Source organism: Vanessa atalanta, chromosome 28, assembly GCF_905147765.1.
Source record: "Vanessa atalanta chromosome 28, ilVanAtal1.2, whole genome shotgun sequence".
Classification (NCBI taxonomy): Eukaryota; Metazoa; Arthropoda; class Insecta; order Lepidoptera; family Nymphalidae; genus Vanessa; species Vanessa atalanta.
Window position 1 is genome coordinate 4,893,108 of NC_061898.1, and position 23,033 is coordinate 4,916,140.

Sequence of the window (23,033 nt, forward strand, 5' to 3'; positions counted from 1 at the left end):
CAAAAACAACCGGCGACGTCATTTCGTCACGTCCGTACGTCACGCTCTGATACTTGAGAGTTTTCAACCAATCTGCATGAACCTTTTCAAGTAACTAGTCTCACAAAGACATTTCGAATATTAGCACAGTGGCCCAGTGGCCAGCACAGGTGTAATCTAAATCTGCTTATGGAATCAAACCCGGATTAAATTTGTGTTTGTAGTCTAGTCTCATCACGAGGAAATTCTTCCACATTGGTACCAACAAACCCAAATTGGAGTCGAGTGCTGGATTATGATCCGAAACTTTCTCCCAGCAATGGATTATTAGCAGGCCGTTATTCAATTTCAAATATTTACAAATAAGTTAATGAATAGCAAAAAAAATATTTAAAAATCATTTTTTTACGTTAAAAACTTACGTGTCTAAGCCGTTGACAGGAGTTCTTTCGTCTGAAGCCAAACCTGGCTTCGTCGGATCATGCTTGTCATAAAATGATATTGTCGTTGGTGGCAGGGCTTTATGCCCTGTCGCCGGGACTAGGGGGTCTCTGTACCCCGAGAACCCCCTAGGAATTGGAGGACCGCAGAGTTGGGCCTACCGTCAGGACGTCACGGTAGTATGCGCAAGCGATTCCGTGACGTCTCGCGAAAAGTCGGAGTGGGTACCGCTGGTTTTTTTGTGGGTATTCCGCCTTCAGCGCCGGCGAGCCCCACATACCCGCCACATCATGTGGGGGAAAAGCGTGATGCGTTATTCCAGCGAGGAAAAATAAGGCTTCCTGCACGACCTGGCTATGTACCACTCAACATATATTCTACCGCTTAACAGCGATACCTAGTATTATGGTGTTCCGAATAGAAAGGTACCAAGTGAGCCAGTGTAACTACAGGCACAAGGGACATAACATTTTAGTTCCAAAGGTTCTTTACGTCGCAAATACTTATTTAAATAGGTATATTTATTGACAGTGACCATGTCTATGGGCAACTCTAACCGCTTACCATCGCCATCAGGAGGCCCATGTATCCGTCTTCTCCCCTACGTAACATAAGACGAATTGATTTCAATTCAGCTTTGCATCATTTGATCTAAGCTAACAAACATTGTTAACCAAATAAAAGCTTGTAGAAACACGTTCAAAAATCAGTAATCATTCTCTGAGTTTCTTAATTTACAATCAAAAACTATAACCAAGTCGACTTCGCTCAGTATTTGTGAATCGTCAAATGAAAGGAGTATCTATACTAATATTATAAATACCAACGTAACTCTATCTGCCTGTTGCACTTTCACGACCAAACCACTGAAGCAAATTTGATAAAACTTCGTCTGAAGGTAGCTCGAACTCCAAAGAAGGACGTCTACTTGTCTACTGAATAAGTCAATTAAATCAAAGCGACCACCGATTCTGAATAAATATTCCAACGAAAAGAACCGACAAGAAACTCAATCAAACATTACCACTAATTAAAACAGGTATGTTAATTAAACACAATTATATGTATCAAACAAGTTAAATACTTAATAAAATACGATAAAAAAAAAATCTTTGACTTAGTATTCGAATATTATTAAAGTTAATTGAATTAATTTAAAATGACAACGTAAATTAGTAAAGGAGAGTAACTAAATCTCTCGCTGGTTCTTTGCTTAAAGGTAAGAAAGGGAAGGGAGACGAGAAGAGGGGGATAACAATATAGTATAACGCCCTAAGTTATATGACAGCGTATCACATTTATATTTAAATCAGTAGCTTTAAATTTAGTTCGATAGTGTAACATGACGATTCAAAAGTGCCTTTATGAGCCTACTTGAATAGATTCTCTATTTTTTCTATTTTATTCTATTTTGATTTTGATTTTTAACTACTAGTTTTCGGCCGAAGCTGTCGACATGTTTGGTGGAGGGGGTTATTGGATCGAGGGTTTTAGATAGAAGGACCCTTGACTGTTTCATTTCTCGGGGTTCAAGCTTACACTAGCAGCCTGTAAATTTCTCACAACTGGGCTAAGGCTTCCCTTTGAGAAAGTTTTGAAGCATATTTCACCGCGCTGCTCCAATGCGGGTTGGTGGAATGCACATGTGGCAGAATTTCGTTGAAATGCAGGTTTCCTCACGATATTTTTCTTCACCGCCGAGTACTAGATGAATTATAAACACAAATTAAGCACATGAAAATTCAGTGGTGCATGGGTTTGAACCCGAAATTATCGGTTAAGATGCACGCGTTCTCGGCATCTCGACTCTCAGGTTCAAGCTTGCTTGCTTGTAACAGACATACACACAGAACTAATTCCGCATTTATAATACAACTATAGCTAGTGGGTTCGAAACTGCGTTATAGGTTGATGTACAAAAAACGAATGACGTGTTTTTGCACGTTTTCTATGCGTCCACGCATCTTTTATCAGAATGTTGATCTTCGTACATGTGTCATCGGCGCGTGCGTTCTTTTTTTTTCACTACGGCAACGGCATAAACCCGGGGAGAGACGCGTTCAGCCATCATTCAGTTAACCATGACACGACAAACATATAAAAAATTCGAACATATATTGAGGAATAGGATATACCTTATAAACTTTCTCGAGCTTACGAAGAACATCTCAAAAAGGCTCATCACAATCGGTACAGGAGCGGATACAGTGCAGACATACGAATATTATTTTTATTTATATAGATTGAATTAAGCGCAAAATAGTTTATAATATTATTCGACATTTCTAAGTTCGACTCAATTGGATCACGGAAGTAGGAAGCGTACTTTGATTTTAATTTAAGATATAAATATATACTTATATACATATAATTGTCAATCTCACGCATAGCTTTTATTAAAATACATATAAACTTGATACATACAAAGATATTTTTTTTTTAAATAACATTTACGTAAGTACACGCACTGAAAGAAATATTAAAGGTTAATATCACCAGTGCACCACCAACCTTGGGAACTAAGATGTTACATCACTTGTGACTATAGTTACACTGGCTCACTTACCTCCAAACGGAAACGCAACGATACATAGTAATGGTCTTTAGAGGTAGAGTATCTGAACACACTGTGTAAGCAACCCAGACCGGCTTACACAGAACCCCACCAACAAACGAAACACAGAATATACCTTCTATTTTATTTAACAACTAGCTGTGCCCGCGCCTTCGAGCGCAATTGATTTTAACAAAAAAGTCATTATTGTAGCCTGAGACACTCCTTATTACAGCAGCCCATTGAAAGTCCCATCCAAATCGGTCCAGCCGTCCCAGAAATCAGCCGGAACAAACAGATAGACAGACAAAAATTGAAAAAAACGTATTTTGGTATATATACCGTGCATACATATGCACACATTACAGTCTCTATCATAGGGCACGTGGAGCTCGTGCACAGGGCCCCCATCCTGAGAGCCCAACGAAGAACCAACAATTTACCAAATTAAACCAAAAAATAGCAATAGCAAAAGGGCCCCAAATTCATGGGTGCCCAAGAGCCCCATCATAGCTCGAGACGGCTCTGTATGCAGACATATGATTGAAGTAAAAAGCGCTTATTTTAATATTACAAACAGACACACCAATTATATTATAGGTACAGATTAATTTTAGGGGGTGGCGTTGTACTTGTGTTAGGTATCAAATAAACTTCAAGGTTGATTTAAGGCACTATGATACAAATTAGGTAAATTAGTGGCTGTACATAATTCATTTTGGTTTTCCGCAGATTTACTTCCTGTGTGAGAAGGGGGGGGGGGCGGTTTTATGTCCTATGTCCTTCCCTGCACCCTTGACACGTATGCAAAAGTAATCATCAGTGGAGTTTAGACGTAAAAGCGTAACAAACGCACTCACGATCACATTTATATACGGATAAGTTTCGAAATTAATCCATTAACATACAGAACCCCGACGAGACGAGAGCAGAGATAATTTCGGTGACATTTTGAAAAAAACACGCGACGTGTTTTTGTTTTTTTTTTTAATTCTTTAATTGACTCAACGTATCGACACTTGTTCCAGTGTTTTATATTAAATGAAACGATAATTAACAAGCGTTGGCTTTATAAAAAAATGGCGATTTAATCAGTAATCTGAATTTAACATCAAAAATTAAATATTGGAAAAAAAAAAATTGTAGAGTACTTGTAAACGTATTTTTTATTAATGTTTAATTTTGTTTGTTTAAGCGGTTGTACAATGACAATTATTCGGATGGAATAGGTGTTCTGGTGGGAGGGGGTTCGCGTACTACATTTTGTTTGAAAGTCCTACGATATCACATAAACACTTATCTGTACACACAGAACCCATACACACTCACCTACGATAATTCGTATTGCTGGGATCTGGTTTGAAAGTGGAGTAAGCCATTAGTTTGACAAGAGACCTAACATGTTCGAAGACGTTGGTTTCTTTGAAATAGGTAGCGAACGGCAAAATTACATTGACTCTGTGAGGAGTATCAATCATTCCTTACATCGTAATTGCGCCACCAACCTTGGGAACTGAAATATGAGCATGCTTGTAGATACACTAGCTCACTCACCCTTTAAACTCGACTTTGAAAATTTTGCCGTTAGGCAGTAGTGTAGCATTAGTGTTTACTGCATTCGTATTGTATGGAGAGGATTACATGGACTATCTCGGTGTTCTAGTAGCTTCTGATAACATGACATTTCAGACACAGGATCGATACAAAAAGAACGAAGAAGGCGAAAAAGAGGCATCTTGCGGGCTGGTATGGCTAGGGTCACTAGTGGAACTCATTCTAGCTGACTGTACATAGGTCGTCTTCAGCTCTTGCCCAGAACCAATAAGTTACTTGTACCACGTGATTAACAGGAAACATAAAATATATTCATTAAAACTTCATGACATCTTAAAAAAATATTTACTAACCCTCAATTATGATGAAGTAGAATCACTCTATTAAAACGCATATTATAATTTACACAGTTAATAATATATACATGTATGTATATAATTTATGTATGTATTTAATTTAATCCCGGCAGCTGAATTTCACCTTCGATCATCTCGTAAAAATTCTAAATTTCACCCGCACCACCTAGATTTCCGAAAATCCACAATAGCGCGATTTTCAAGGCATTTTCTGCCTCGCCCAACCACTCTGTGGAACCAGCTTTCGCCGGCGGTTTTTCCGAACCGATACGACTTGGGAACCTTCAAGAAAAGGCTGGCAACGCACCTGCAACCCCCCTGGTGTTGCAGATGTCCATGGGCGGCGGTAATCACTTTCCATCAGGTTAGCTTCCTGCTCGTTTGCCCCCTATAATATGAAAAAAAAAACACACACACACGCTTATAATATATGATGTTGTACGATATTGATATGGAAGAAGAATTCTGGCACAGGTGCCCTGCTGCACTTAAAAGAAGGCTCCAACCTTTACTGTTTATACCGTAATAAGCTGAATAAATATATATTTTTGTAAAAGAATCGAAAAATCGGTTTGATTGCCATTAAAAAAAAAAAGAAAAATCTTACAGTAAGTATCTACGGCCGGATGTCACTACTGGTCTACATTGGCGAGCAGTCGATTTGTAAGTCTGCCTTCCTGAAAACAAAAAAAGAATTTAGTTACATTAGATCCAACCCGCGTATGGGGGGAGGGTGTTAAGTCAATAACTGCCTGAAATTAGAACCATGATCTTTTTTTATGGCATTGGTTGGTGTAAGAGCATATGGGCCACCTGATGGTAAGTGGTCACCACCGCCCATAGACAAAGGCGGTGTAAGAAGTATTAAGCATTCCTTACATCACCTATGAGCCACCAACCTTGGGAACTAAGATGTTATGTCCCTTGTGTCTGTGATTAATTTTGAACTAAGTTTAACAATAAAACTACGAGTCTTCTATTTTTTTCTAATGACGTACAAGTGAACTAATTGATAATCGTACCCAATTAATATGATTTTAATTAATCGCACTTTGTTTTCGTTGTGTATAAATAGTAAACGTGCGAAGCCTGATCGGTTCACTGGTAACCTTTACACAGTATAAAACAAAGTCGCTTCCAGCTAAATGTCCCTGTGTATGCTTAGATCTTTAAAATTACACAACGGATTTTGATGCGGTTTTTATATATATATATCTTCCAGCTGTATGTCCCTGTGTATGCTTAGATCTTTAAAATTACACAAGGGATTTTGATGCGGTTTTATATATATATATATATTGATTCAAGAGGAAGGTTTATATGTATAATACATGCACAATATAGTAGAGAAACACTGATAACTTTAGAGGTTTCCAAAGTGATGTCGTAAATAAACACGTTTTTTGCGCTTAAATGCTGGCTCAACCCTACGAGATATATCAAAATAATGTACTACGGTATAGTACACCTCAAAAAGTTCTTGAAAAAAGTCCACTATGGTATATGTCTATCTCTTAGGGATAACTCACAACAACCAATTTTTTATCCTTTACTTTTTACGAGAAATAATGGCTTATTTTCGAAGCGATTTTAAGCTTTACAGCACTAATCCTTGTCCAATTAAGTACCTTAAATACATTGTGAATGAATATAGATCATATGGCCCCTTACAGCGTGTAATTTAAATGAATATTTTCAAAGATATTGCAGATTTAAAACGCAGGGACATAGCGGTTTGTATTGTCTAACGACTGAAAAACTGTGAACGTTGTAAGACATTCTGTAGTACATTTATTGGTAGCATTGCACCCGTCCGAAGCCGGCGCTGGTCGCTAGTATACATATAAAAGCGAAATACCACTATACCTACAAACCTGAAATTTGGATGGTAGGTTCTTTATAGGGTGCAGACGTACGCTACGAAAAGATTTTAAAGTCCAGCCCTAATGGCACAAAACGAGAATTGAAAACTTGTATGAAAATCCTAGGTTTTTGAAGCAAGAGACTTGAAATTTAAAATGTATGCTCTATAGACGCCGTGGAGGTGTACTAATAATATATCTTCAGCAACAATGCTAGTATATAATAAACTGGTCGTGGTCGTACGTCCAGACTTCGTACGAAAAAATAACCACTACACACAAACACACACAAGGTATACTCCAAAAACAGAAGCAGCACGAAAAATTAAATGGCCCGTGAATTTGAATACGCAATCATCGGCTAAGACTCACGACTTCCAACCACTGTACCGTCCTCCTCCTTGCGGCTCCTCATTAGGCCTTATCAGCACAGAATTATAATAAAAAACAATTTATTTAGTCATCAAAAAATATATTAGTTTCATCCAACTTCCGCCTTGAATATAATATATCAATTATATGAATATATTTGCATCGTAATTACTATTCAACATTAACATAAATTATAAAATGATTTCTTTACGTAAAACTAAAACGAACTTAAACTACCGTAGCGGTGTCAAAAGTATTTCTATACAAATATTATAAAGCGGAGAGATTCGTTTGTTTGTTAAGGATTAGGTCTGAACTTACTGAACCGATTTTAATCATTCTAAACCTACTACCTACTATGTAAACATACCTTTTTTATCTGCGTGTGCTTATTTATAAAAAAAAAAAACGGACATTAGCGCCTTGAGGAATTTTAATCATTCCATACGTCTCCAATACGCCACCAAAGTCAAAGTCAACAATCTTTATTCAATATAGAAGTGTTTACACTTGCTTATTGATTGTCAAAAATCTACCACCGGTTCGGAATTTAACACCTCGGACCTGAGAAGGACCGGCGAAAGAAGCTCAGCGGGATATTTTTTTTCTTTTGTTTTCATTTTTATTACAGTAATAATTATATTTTAGTTATTTGAAACAGCCTGGAGTCGATCATTGCATTCCCAAGGTGTGCAGTCATCTAAAAAGTCATTAGTGTTGTAATATCCTTTAGCACACAAACGCTCTTTAACGATTTTATTGAATTTTATAATTGAATAATTTTGAACGTTTTCTGGGATCCTGTTGTAAAAACTATACGTTTTGCCCCAAAAAAGAGTTACTAACCCTGTGTAATCGGGTACTTGGAGTAACAAGTTTATTCTTGTTCCTAGTGTTAATAAATGTACGTCACAATTTCTGGGAAAATCATTTATGTTTTTGCGTTCATACATAACATTATCAAAAACAAATAGAGAAGCGACAGTCATTATTATAATTTATTTAAATTTACCTCTTAACGAATCTTTTGGGAAATCAATTATTATTTCAAAGTATTTCTGCTTAGCGGCAGAAGTGGGTGGTACCTACCCAGATAGACTTGCACAAAGCCCTACCCCCAAGTAACCTAATAATAATAATGTTTATTTCATCAATATAATAGTGTCACATTATAAATAAATACATATTAATCAAGAATTAGCAATCTTGAATATGTTACACAAAGATATGTTTACTCCTTGTTCGATTCGAACAGCTTCGTTGCATGGAATTGAACACCAGCTCACAAACTTGGGAACCTTCAAGAAAATAGCGTACTCATTCCTTAAAGGCCGTTGCGTTGCCGCATCTAAAAACCCCCTTTTATATGTAAAAGGCGACCAAGTGCGAGTCGGACTCGCCCATGAAGGGTTCCTTTTTTTTCTATTTTTGTATGAATATATTAATGCGGTTAACATAAAGCATCTACTTATCAAGTTTCAAGAGTATAGTTCTTATAGTTTCGGAAAAAAGTGGCTGTGACATACGCACGGACAGACAGACATGGCGAATCTATGACGGTTCCGTTTTTTGCCATTCGGCTACGGAACCCTAAAAGAACAGTTTAAATCGACTACAAAGTCGGAAAATCCCATGGGTATTACCCAAAGTCCGAGGTCAACGAGCTGATCCCATAATTGCTCTTAATCACAGAACAGTAACATCACGCTGAGGGTAACATTTTTAATGCATTGTTAGTCTAGTGGTTATCTTAACGGCTTTAGATATGGATAATTACGAAGGGGGTTCGGGTCTCGGGCGCGCAGGCCACTTCTCACTAGCCGACTAGGAGTTACAACCTTGAATGAGTTCAACATAACTTAACTCGTCTGATCTTTCCGATCATATCGGATCATCATCCCACCGGTTCACGTTACGGGTTGTAGTAGGGAATTTTGTGTGTGTGTGTTTTAATGTCATATAGGTGTGTGGAATGGGCCATCTGATGGTAAGTACCACTGGCTATAGACGTTAGTAGTTTCTGGTTCTTATATTTATCAATGCGCCACAAACGCTGGGAACCAACATATTATGAGCCACTGATTCAGACTCCCTTAGGGATGTTTTTAACAAAGTAGGAATACTCACTGTTGCGTCACAATATATTTACAACAATATTATGTATATTCACGGTTACATTGATCACTTTGATAGAATCAGTGATAATCATTGTATGAACAAGAGACGTAAGGATAAGCAAAATCAAAGTAAGTACTTTTAAATCGTAATTTAACAAACTATACTAAGTGAAGTTACCACCGGTTCCGAATGCAGATTCTATCGAGAAGAACCGGCAAGAAACTCAGTAGTTACTCTTTTTCAAAATTTAAAAATACAAAATCATGTTAGTCATATACAATTATATATGTACATATATAATATATCCTGCCTGGATAAAAAAACCGTGGAGATAATACTTGTTGACTACAACTATTATCTCCACGGTTTTTTTATTTATATAATCATTATAATCATTTTTATCATTTATATAATCTTGTATCGAATAATATGCCTTCTTTACCAATGTATTTTTTATAAATAATTTGAATTTATGAAACGGCAAAGTTAAAAAGTATCAGCGGAATTTTACTTAAGCAACGGATACGTAGTCTTTATTATTTATTTATTTATTAACTCTTTATTGCACCCAAACTTAAAACTAAAAATTACAATTTTGTTACACAAAACTTGCATGAGGTGCAACAGGCGGCCTTATCGCTAAGCAGCGATCTCTTCCAGGCAAACTTTTATTATTTAAGTATTTATTCTTAAAAATTAATTTAATCATGGTAATAATGCAGGATGATTTTGTATCGCCTCGAAATTTATCTATCCATCAAAATTTTCTCTATATATTTTTTAAATACGTTTTATTTTTATACATGAGCCATTAGGAGTCAATCGGATCGACTGCAACAAGACGATTCAAAAGTGCTTGTAATGTCTCGTACAGATGTGCTTCGAATTTGATTGCTTCTGAAATCTGAGACAACATCAGTTCCAGGGCCCTGTAACATTATATGTAAATAAATTTATATCACGGTTTTATGAGTTTTATCTGATGTCCGAGATAACGAACGGGATAAACTTTACGTCCGAGGTAATATAAAATAATAAATAAAAAAAAAATCCATGTTCGAACAAAGTTAACATATGTTAAAGAAATAAATATTTTTTTTATAACACGAACATTAAAATACATTAAAATTAAATTATATGTACAGGGTCGTTTTTGACTTTACAGTACTCGGAATGTCTGATCGCGATAAACTCAAATGATTAACAAATTTTTATAAGTTTTTCACGATTCGACGAAGCGACATTTACGGTTCTACAATCCCAGAAAGCGTTCAAAATGCCTCCAATGCCAAATTAAAAAAAATTATTAAAGAACGCTTGTGTTAAAGAAAATTATACTACTAGTGAGTTTATGTTTGATAGTACACCTTGGGAAACGATCGCCTCCTGGCTATGTCATTTCAAATTGTATATTTGTAAATAATAAAATTGTCAAAAAAATGGAGCTGAGTTTCTTTCGCCGTTTCTTCTCAGGTCGGAGTACTTTCTTTCCCGTAATTCTTTATACCCAAAAACCTACACCCCACCAGCCTTTTCCCCAGCACCAGCGTTATAGTTTTCGAAAGAATTTGTTCAAACTATCAAACCTCTACAGACATATATAACGTGATAACTCAAAAATGGTTCGCTTTTGCATCATGCATATGGGAGTTAAAATTACCATACCAATATCACCGCCTAACGGGAAAACGTAGAATTACCAACAACCCTGAATATTTGTATTATTTTAATTGCGTTTAGTTTTAATATAACACTAGCTACTTTTCCCGACTTCTATATAACAAATTTTGTCATACATGATCTTTGCGAAAAATCAAAAAAGGTGCTTTTATGAGGTGCGTTGAATAAAGAATACTTTGATTTGATCTGGGGGTCTCCACGACTCTAGTAAAACACAAACTGCATCCACTCCGAATCATCGAAAAGCATCACAGGTTCGCTTACACGAGCACAGTACCTTTATCTCCTATCTTTAGTGTTATTAATAAGTTATAATTGTTTTTATATTTTATTTTATTATATAGGTTGGCGGACGAGCGAATAAGCCACCTATATATGGACAATGGTGCTGTCCGCCAATAGAAAAAAAAAATTAACCATTCCTTACGCCACCAATGCGCCACCAACCTTGGTGACTAAGATGATATATCCCTTGTGGCTTTAGTTACCCTGACTTACTCACCCTTCAAACCGAAACACAACAATACTGAATATTGCTATTTGACGGTAGAATATCTGATGAGTGGGTGGGACCTACCCGGACGGGCTTGCACCAAGAGTACAATGGATACATCAGTCTTACTGATTGTCAAAATGAAAACCAATCAACGGTCCGCAAAAGAAATTAAATAATAATTACGATTTAATTTCTACCAATCTGTCATCACGATGATGACGATGACAGGAGACCAGCCAATCACACAGGACATTTTACAGTATCACGATCCGATGGGACGGCAAATCCGACTCGACCGGAAAGAGATATCTCCATACATCCCGAGACATGTATACTTTATACATCCAGAATCAGGTCTGTCACCGAACTCATTTAACAAAACCCTAGCGGTTCTCTCTGATACGGTTTTGTTATAGAATCTATTAAAGAACTGTCGCAACAGTAAACCGGTTCGTATTGGTCTGGTCCCGTTTCTGTAATTAGATTATACATTTATCGATATTACTTACGACTGCAACTGCGTTATTTTTAACAAACGAACGTGTTTTATTTATTTTTACAACGTAACATTTTACCCTTCGGGGTTGTTTTAAAAAACAATGATATATAAATATAAATATTGGACAACATCACATACATTACTCTGATCCTAATGTAAGTAGCTAAAGCACTTGTGTTATGGAAAATCAGAAGTAACGACGGTACCACAAACACCCAGACCCAAGACAACATAGAAAACTAAAGCACTTTTTCTACATCGACTCGGCCGGGAATCGAACCCGGGTCCTCGGAGTGGCGTACCCATGAAAACCGGTGTATATATGTATCGTAATAAATTCGTATACATATAATATGTACCTATACTTTAATATCATACACAAATAATCAATTCAGGAACGTATTTACAATATTATGTATATTTAGGTGGTGGTAGAGCTTGTGTACCACTCGCTCGTCACGGTAGCATACCTAAACGACCCCAAGGTTACCACTGGGTTTCTCGTTGATGTTCCGTGGGTGTTCCGGGCACCGGCGAGTCCCACAAGCCCTCTTCTTCCACGTGGGGGAAACGCCTAACGTGTTTTGGCAGCGAGATAAAAAAAAAACAATGTCGTTCGTTCGTTTCCAATATCGGTGGAAGACTGGCATGGAATGCTTAAATGCATTTTACGGCGCCAATGTCTTTGGAGTGTGGTGACAAACAAAACTTACCATCAGATGGCCCATGACTTAAAAAAAATAATAAATTATAATCAGAATCAGTGATGATATAAATACGAGAAGTAAGAATAGGCTTTAACGCCAAGTTAAGTTACTTTATTTTACATGTTGACACCATACACTGTGAATGTTATGTACACTTGTAATCGATGTACATATCAGAAGTTGATTTTCTTTTTTTGGATGTTGTGTAAACCATCAATTAATATGTATATTGTTAGTGTACTTATTAAATAAATAAATAAATTATAATTAATTAAGTTAACGAAGCAAAGTCAATAAATCCTTCCTTTTCCTTCATATCTATAAAAAAAAATGTCACAGATATTTCCAACTCTGTCGATTAATACTTTAAAAACATACATAATATATTATAATCGATCATTCACTAAAACATTTAAAATAAATATCGTTAACACTGATTAACCAAGTTCCAGTTATATACCCACAAAATCTTAAGAAATTCATCAAGAATGCAACTGTCAGTTAAAAACTTGACACCACAATGACAACCCAAAATGGATGCCTTCTTGAATTCATTTAATACGTATGAAAGGTGACGTCACTTCCTTGACCACGTCACCCGGTTTTCGTTCTACAGTAAAATATTATTCAACACACAATTAAATAGACCATAAAAAACGTAGGGTTAATGCTTCTTGACTCTCAGAATATATAATAAATAAATTTAATTGTATTTGATTGGCATAACTTTATAGATAGAGTTTCTTGTCGGTTCTTTTCGGAATCTACATTTCGAATCGGTAGAAATGTTCCGCAGTTGGGCTAAGTACTCCTCTCCCTTTGAGGAGGTTTGGAGCTAATTCCATAATGATTGTCGGTAAATATACGTGTGGCAGAACTTCATTGATATTAGACACATGCACCTGATAGATGATGTATTCCTTCATCGCCGAGCACGAGATGATTTATAAACACATTTTAAGGGCATTTTATTGAGCTTGAACTCGCAATCATCGGTCAATACGCACGCACCCAAAACTCGGAAAAATCTATCAATACAGAACGTCATCATTTATTTAAACGAAATCAAAAATCAAATCGTTGCTTTAAATCGGCAATAAAAACTGATTTAAAGTCTTAATTAGTCTTAATGAGCTAAAAATGTCTCATAAAATTAAAAGTTCAATATAACTGAGAAAGGATACGATGTTACTTTTTTAAAATACTTAAAACGTCTGAAATACGTCTCGATGCGGAAGTCCAGGCAGGCAGTTGACACAAGTCTTAAAAACTTGTCAATATCTTCGCAAAAAGTCACAAAACGATCCAACAGCAAAATAAAAACTAATTAGGAGACTTGGATAAGACTTGGAATGAATTTTAAAAACGATGTGCATACTTTGAGTTTTTAAAATTTATCGTGGCAAAAAAATTGGAATCCAATTCAGGAATTCAGTAAAAGAAAAAAGAAATTAATTAGGAGACCTAAGGCCACATGCGTTAAATATGAAGTAGGTATGGTATGGTATGCGTGCAAGAAAATGATTTACAAAATTCGTTTTCTCGAAAAATTTAGCGAGGCGGCAAAAAATATATTAAGGGGACTCTTAAATAGACCAACGAAATGGCCGTGCTAAATTTTATGACGAAATTCAGTTTCCAAAGTTCACCCTAAGAGATTTCAATGCAAAATTGTTTTTTAAACTTTTATTTTATTTACAAGAAAGTCTCGATACACACCAAAAATACACTAGACATTTATGGCATATGGGACAAACGAACAGGATTATCCTGATGGAAAGTGACTACCACCGCCTATGGACTTCTGCAATACTGAAAGACTTACAGGTGAATTACCGGCCTTTGGTAAGTGAGTAGACTCTTTTCTTGAAGGTGCCTAAATTATAGTTAAATGGCTTGTAAGTGTCCCACTGCTGAGCTATCGTCTCCCTTTTGAGGAGAAGGTTTGGAGGTCCCACCACGCTGCTTCACTGCGGTCCGGTTGAAACACATGTGGCAGAATTTCATTGAAATTAAATACATGGTTTCCACAAGATTTTTTCCTTTACCGAGCACGAGATGAATTATAAACTCTAAATAAAGCACATGACAATTCAGTGGTGCTTTGCTGTTTTGGTTGGAATCAGCAATCATCGGTTGAGGTGCACGCATTCTAACCACTGAGCCATCTCGGCTCTTGCAATACAAAAAATGCCTAAAAAATCGCTCGATTGTGGATATCTGGACATCCAAGTGGTGTTGACATTAATAATTAGGGTACTAAAGGAATATTACGCCAACAATTTTTATAATTCGAAGACTGTCGATTAAACTGTCTTAAAAATTTTGGTAAGCAAGTTACAGTGCTACCAATACAAAAAAAATTAATTAAGAAACTTTATAAAAAAGTTAATTTACTTAAAATTCGAAGATTGACAGTTAAACTGTTGGGTTGGCCACGCTGATTGTGGGTGTCGGCTATATGATGGAACGTATCCACTAAAAAGGTTAAAAATTATCATTAACATATATTTCAAACAAATTTTGAAGCTTAATTTTCAAAGATTATATCAATCATCAACCGTTTCAGAACGTAGAGTTTACCGAGAACGCACTGACTCTCACAACAAGTTTCCATTTAGCTCAGCCAGAGCGTGGCGCATTGGTGATGTAAGGGATGGTTAATATTTACAGCGCCATTGTCTATGGGCGGTGGCGACCACTTACCATCAGGTGGTCCAGTTACTCGTCCAACAACCAATATCATATATCAAATAAAATAAATAAATAAGAGACCTAATATTATGTAATTTTAAAAGTATCATTTCTTAAACAAAAATAAATAATATTATATGACTCAAGTTCATGGAATAATTCCACATGAACAAATTGAAAGTATGAGGTAGCAGAGTGGGAAGAAAACGAGATTCTTAACCAACGATTTCCGGTTCCGAACGAGGCACCACGAACATTTTATTCGTCTGATGATAAAGAAAAACGTCTTCCATGTATCTATCAATACAGATTAAACCAGAGCAAACCTTCAGCCTTATGTCAGTTGTGGGATGATTAGAATCTGGTTAAAACCAAATAAAGACCAAAGATCACTTCTAAGTATCTATCTAGTCTCACTTGCGAAAGTGTCTCAGTCAATCTGTTACGCTTTTGTGCCTGAGCCACTTCGAATTTGTATACTCTATTCCAACGATCCAAACCTTCTCCTCAAAGGGAGATGAGGCCTTTAGCCCAGCAGTGGGAAATTTACAAGCTGCTATGCTAATTCCAACGATAACAGGAAAAAAGCGAAATAAACAACATTGGACAGCAAATCGACGCGATATCATTGGTCGAGAGCTTGATTAATCTATGATATTCACTATGGACTTGCGAAAAAATGGCGTTTTGAACGTCGACGAAACTGTTATCGGAATTTTGGAAGTAAAATTAAAGTGCATATAAGTAGTTAAGTGTAACTGTGTTGTATTATAAATAAAGATATATTAATCATAAACTCTTAGTAGTGCACAATATAGCCGAGTTATTTGCAAATCGCATGCAATACGTCAATATCTAAGGTTTGTTTATCTTTTTTCCTACTTCCATTGGAATAGGCTATATGTAGGTATAAGGGCCGTTTGTATATAATATTTGTATCATTTTAATTGCGTTTATTTATATAGGAAACTAGCTAATTGTCCCGACTTCGCTCGACTATGCTACAAATTCTGTCATACATGATTTTTGTAAAACTTCAACCGTTTACGCAGCGCACGCATCAAAAGCTCTCAAAAGACATAATTTCCTCCCGACTTTTGAACATTTTTGTTTGATACTCCACTCGGTTCGATAGGGTGATGTTATCAAAAAGCGTTCCTCGACAAACGGGCTACCTAACACTGATATAATTCCGACGAAAATAAAATGAAATAAATGAAAATCCGAAGAGTAGTTCCTGAGATTAACGCATTCAAAGAAGCTCTTAATATTTACAATATAAGTACAGATTACATTCAATGTACTCCTTAGACGCCCCCCCCCCCCCTGAAATCCAAATTTAACGCTTGATTTTTATCCTCATCGACTCTGTCCGTCCGTTCCATCGTTATCAGCCAGTAGTTTTATTAAGCACATTAACAAAGGACTTGATGTTATTGCAAGAAATTAAAAAAAAAAAAAACCGTTTACCTTTTTAATGTATTCGTTCGAACATAAATTACCGTCTCAGAAACTCGTTCGAATTACGAAGCTTAATTGACATTTTTATTAAAAAAAAAAAAAATCTACGTATACGCGTTTTAAGCAACACCATGTCCTGAACGGGGTACCACCCACTCAACAATTGTCTTACCGCCAGACGGTAATATGTTTGTTAACCGTTGGGTCACCGGATGGTGAGTGATCACCACCATAGACATTGGTAAGAATCATTAGTCATCACCTCCAATACATTAAATACTGAGACGGCGTAACTGAACTAAGATGAGATTTTAATTTATAGATTTTATTATAGGTAGCTTATATTTTAAGAACTATCTTAAACTAGTTTAATTAAAAAAAAAAAAAACACTGGAAAGAACGTCTTCGAACAGGACAAAGTATGTAGTAACTATCTCAATGGTATACAATAAAATTTATATATTATATGTATACATTAAAAGTTTATTAGATTTCTATGTTGTTTCTGGGTGTTTGTGGTACCGTCGTTACTTCTGATTTTCCATAACACAAATACTTTGCGAGATCGAATCAGAAATGAGGAGATCCGACGAGTTCTCGAGTGGCGACCATGGACCGGAAGACGCAGCGTGGGTAGGCACCCCACAAGGTGGTCCAACGGTGGAGGTCGCGGGAAGCCGCTGCTTGCGGGCTGCACAAGACCGGTCGTTGTGGCGATCTTTGGAGGAGGCCTGTGTCCAGCAGTGGACGTCCTTCGGCTGACATGAATGAATGAAGTACTTTAGCTACTTACATTGGGATCAGAGTAATGTATGTGATGTTGTCCAATATTTATTTATTTATATGTCGCACCAAAACATCAAACGTGATATTTTTCTTTCATGGATTCCATAGTAGCCTAACAAGTACCGGGGTACTTGTTAGGCTACTTAATATAAATCTATCTAAATATATAAAAGCGATATACTACTCACGGATTAATCACAAAATCTCAGTAGCTGTAACACCTACAAACTCGAAATTTGGCAGGTAGGTTCCGTATAGGGTGTAGACATCCGCTTAGAATTCGGATTCTACGAAACTTCACCCCTAAGGGGCTAAAAAGAGGCTTGGATGTTTGTGTTTTATAAATATCGCACGGGTAAAGACGCATGTTCAGTTTGATGTTCAGACATGTAGTCGAGTAAATTTTATTACATATATTACGAGTTTAATTATTGACTTTGAAATGTAACTTTCTTGTATTAATAAAAAAAAATCATACAGTCGGTCGCTTGCAATTTTTCGGGCGAGAATTATAAAAAAGAGAAAAAAAAACGATTGCATTCCATGTTTTTATGAGGTCGGTGCACACTGGTCATTTGTAGCGTGCGATTTTAACGAAGCGATATTTCTTTTAAAACTATATAATACTAGCATTTGCCTGTAGATTCGTTCGCGTAAAAAGTAGCCGATAACGTTTCTTGGTGTTCAAGCAAACTACAAATCAAATTTCATCAAATTAGGTTCTCTAGTTTGGCCATGAAGGAAAGACAGACAGACAGACAGTAACTTTTGCATTTATAATATTAGTAGGTATAGACAAGTTCTACAAAAACATGCCGCTGTGACGTCAACATTCTAGAAAGCAGGCTAAAACTTCGACGCTCAGATAGTTATATAACAAACTAGAGCACCCCTACAGTTTCACCAGACATGGAATAAGAAAAGAGGGTAGAATCATTTCTATTAGTAGAAAGACGGACAGGTTGATAGACCTCCTGGTGGTAAGAAGTCACCACTGTAAATACACATTGGCTCCGTAAGAAATACGAATCATTTCTTATATCTCAACCCGTCACCAACCTCGGGAACTAAGTTACTACGTCCCCTGTGCCTGTAGTTACACTGGCTCATTCAGCATCTTCAAATAGGTCATAGTCACGTACCGATACGTCAGTACTGTTCACGTGATTGACGCACCAAGTTAAAAAAGAGGCAGTATTTATATAGCTTCTGTATTTGTATGAGGCAAGCTTGAACTCCAAGGAAGGACATTGACCACTTAATCACGGCTAATACATAGTTTATTACAGAACAACTTCGTATACAAAACGACATATGAGGCATAACAATTCCAATCAACACCCCCCCCACCTACACTCGCACACACACACTCCCAAGCAAGTAAATCTGCAGTAGCAAACTAGTTCGCCATATATAATCCATCGATTTTCCGCAAGTCGACGAAAAAACGGTCGAGCGTATACGTCTGTTGTGGACGCTGCCTTAACGGTAAGAGACGGTATGAATGATTTCAGTAAGGTATATATATATATATATATATATATATATATATATAATTGGTACAGTTTTATTTCAATTCAAGCAGTCTTAACATTATTTAAATCGTCATTTATTAATTCATATTGACCTACTGATGATACGGAATGCAAATTCCACCAAGACCCAACGATAAAGTCGAGATAGTTAATCTTTTATTCAAATGACTTTTGGGGGCCGTGATTTTTTTATATGATGAAGACAGGCTGACGGGCAAATGGGCCACCTGATTATTAACCAACCTCTACATAGCAAATGCACCACAATCCTGCGAAATAAGATGTTATGTCCCTTGTGCTGGCAGTTACTCTGGCTAACTCACCCTTCAAACCAGAACCCACTAGCACCATATAATTTCTAACGAATGTGCTTAACTTAAGGCAATTTCTGCTTCGCACAACCACTCTGGGAAACCATCTCTAACCGACGGCTTTACCGAACCGATACGACTTGGTAACCTTCAAGAAAATGCCGACTCAGAACCTGAAATCCACACTGGTGTTTCAAATGTCCATGGGCGATGGACACTTTTCATTAGATGAGCCGCATGCTCGTTTGCTACTAAAACTCCATTAAAAAAAATCAAATTAAAAAAACACCGGGCTACCCCTTACTAGAACATATACCGACAAGGATGCCTTATTATTATTACAGTGTCAATATCACCTGGCAAAGATTACCAATCACCTAATCAAACTAACAAACAATTAAAAAAACAACACTCAAAACCCTAAAATTAACACTTATCTTAAAGTGCAGCACGACAAAATTACTCCGAAATTTCCGAAACACTTGGAGAATTTATCGTTACGAACTAAATGATATTCTAAATAATTAAAAAGTAAAACTGTTAAGTGTACTTAAGTATTATAAGATAACATTTTATTGTTACGATAAAAAAAGTTATTATTTCACCCGAGAGAGCTTTCGAAATTCCTATAACACTGTAACGACCTAAATACCTGAGGTTACTCTACATCCGGATACGATATCGACTTCGCAAAGACGGTACATCCTTCCGGGGACATTATTTAATTTTATTTAAATACGCCATTAAAATATACTTTGTTCAAGTAGGCTTTTACAAGCACTTTTGAATAGTCATTTAACAAACTATTTAAAGTAAAGCTACCACCGTTTCGGAATGTAGATTCTATCGAGAAGAACCGGCAAGTAACTCAGTAGTTACTCTTTTTCAATATCTAAAAATACAGTCAGGTTAGTTAAATACAATTATATATGTATGACATGTCTCCTGCCTGGAAGTCAACAAGCATTAACTCCACGCTTTTTTATCATCAATGTAATCTTGTATCGAATAATACGCCTTCTTTACCGATGTATTTTTTACAATTGACTTGAATCTATGAAACGGCAAAGTTAAAAATGTCTGCGGAATTTTATTATAGAAGCGGACACCTTGCCCCAAGAATGATTTATTGACTTAGCGTAAAAACTTTTTGTAAAAACCACCTGATGCTAAGTTATCACCAGCGCGAGTAGATAAAAGCACTGTCAAAAGTAAAATCAAAATGTTCTTTACTCGAGTAGGCCCATAAAAATTTGAATCAATAGATGCCCCTCGGAGCGGGTACCGTTGTTTTTTAGTGGGCATTCTGGCACACCTAGAGCTCGTCGAGTCTCACAAGTCAAAACAAAACATTATTTATTTATGTAGGCTCATAAAATCACCTTTGAATCGTCATATTTGTGTTGAATTAATATAAAGGTACCATCGGTTTGGAAAGTAGATTTCATCGAGAAGAACAAAAACATTCCTTTTTGTTAATAACTAATTTTGCACTAAACAATAACGGTTGAAATTTTAATACAAGGTAAGTTATAATTATTTATAACTTCTGTCCAATTATCAACCATCTAACAATTTTTTTCACAAAGTTATAAATAAAAACAAAAACGCCTGTCACCCTCTCAACCCCCTAGCTTTCGCCGCAGAAGGTTAAAAATTTAAATTTGTTATTATTTTAACGTCCCAAACCACATGTCAAAAATACTAATTACTTGACGGGCTTTATTGACTGGCCTATATATTAATATACCTATAATTACTTAACTGTCTGTCCCACTGTTGGGCTAAGGCTTCCTCTCCTTCGAGACGAAGTTTTGAAGCTTTTATTCTTTTTTTTTATGGCATTGGTTGGCGGACGAACATATGGGCCACCTGATGGTAAGTGGTCACCACCGATAGACGAAGGTGCTGTAAGAAATATTAACCATTCCTTACATCACCTATACGCCACCAACCTCGGGAACCAAGATGTTATGTCCCTTGTGCCTGTGATTACACTGACTCACTCACCCTCTAACTGGAACACAACAATACAGAGTACTGTTATTTACCTTATTTATTTATTCTACCAATGCGGATTACACGTGGCAGATTCTAATTCGCCACGTGCAAGATTCTTTTTAACGCCGAATACAGATGAAACACGGATTCATCTGTCTCTTCGCTGTATCTCCGCTCTCTTCCCCTAAACCACTTAACAGATTTAGATGCGGTTTTTACGAATAAAAAGAGCGATAAAGTGCTGTATACATAATGAACCTGCGGCTTTATAAAACACGAACATTCAAATCCCGTTTTACAAGGGAATTTTCGTAGAATTTTAGCGAATGTCTGCACCTGCCAAATTTCAAGTTTGTATGCGTTATAGTTTCTGAGATTACGTGTTAATCAGTGAGGGGTATTTCTCTTTCATATATATCCATACATACAGATAGATTTGTACAATTCCATACACAATTAGCAAAGTTGACATTTAATATAGATCAAATGACTCCAACAAGAGAATCTGTCGCTGTTAAACGGGCCGTCAAATGACCGACTATTTAAAAAAAATTATCTTGTCAATTAAAATCACCACAATTCGAATCTGTAGGTAAACCGCGAACAAATCTTCTAGATCTGCTGATACGCTGATGATCACTGATTTTTAAACCTTACAAAACAAACACAGCTACCGGCGGTAGCTTCACTTGATATAGTTTGTTAAATGACGTTTCAAAAGTTACATTATTACTAAGCGCCCACTTTATCCTCAATAAATTACGAAGCAGGGACCCTTACGAAGACGGGACCGGTCGCTGGTGTTTATAAAAACCGAATACACATATTAAAATAAACGTTCTACGGCGGGTCTCTAAAAGAAATCACGTGGAATCGGTATGTCATTTACACGGTCCATAAACAAAGCATATACATACTCAGTAATGTATTTATAATAATATATATATATATATATATATATCTCTGAACTAACTGTCTCTTTTTAAGTATATAGTGCTATTTGTAGTTACCAAAATAACATTTAATTTCTGGAACCGTAATTTATCACTACATAGTATAAAACAAAGTCGCTTCCCGCTGTCTGTCTGTCCCTATGTATGCTTAGATCTCTTCAACTACGCAACGGATTTTGATGCGGTTTCTTTGATAGATAGAGTGATTCAAGAGGAAGGTTTATATGTATAATACTTGCACAATATAGTAGAGAAACACTGATAGTTTTTTAACTCGTAAATAAACACGTTTTTTGCGTTTAAATGCTGGCTCAACCCTACGAGATAGATCAAAATAATGTACTACAGTATTGTACACCTTAAAAAGGCCTTCAATTAAGTCCGCAATGGTATATGTCTATCGCTTAGGAATAACGCACAAAAAACAATTTCATCCCGTACTTTTTACGAGAAATAATGGTTTATTTGGGGAACTATTTTAAACAATACAGCGTTAATCCTTATCCAATCAAGTACCTTAAATACATTGTGCATTTAATATAGATCAATATGGCCCTTTACAGCGTGCAATTTAAATGAATATTTTGGAAGATATTACAGATTTTAAACGTAGAGACATAGCGGTTTAAATTGTCTTATAACAAAAAAGCTGTGAACGTTGTATATAAAGACGT

At 36.3% G+C, this 23,033-nt stretch overlaps 1 protein-coding gene across 3 annotated transcripts in view; it reads right to left on the reverse strand.

Annotated features, from left to right (window-relative positions):
- The window catches only part of LOC125074876, a 114,220-nt gene that overhangs the window by 66,677 nt on the left and 24,510 nt on the right, over positions 1 to 23,033 (reverse strand). For 2 of the 3 annotated variants that reach the window (XM_047686335.1, XM_047686337.1), the window contains one exon: positions 5,492 to 5,561. The gene's annotated coding sequence lies outside the window, so the exon portion shown is untranslated. The remainder of the gene's footprint in view (positions 1 to 5,491; positions 5,562 to 23,033) is intronic. The other variant, XM_047686336.1, reaches the window with a different exon arrangement.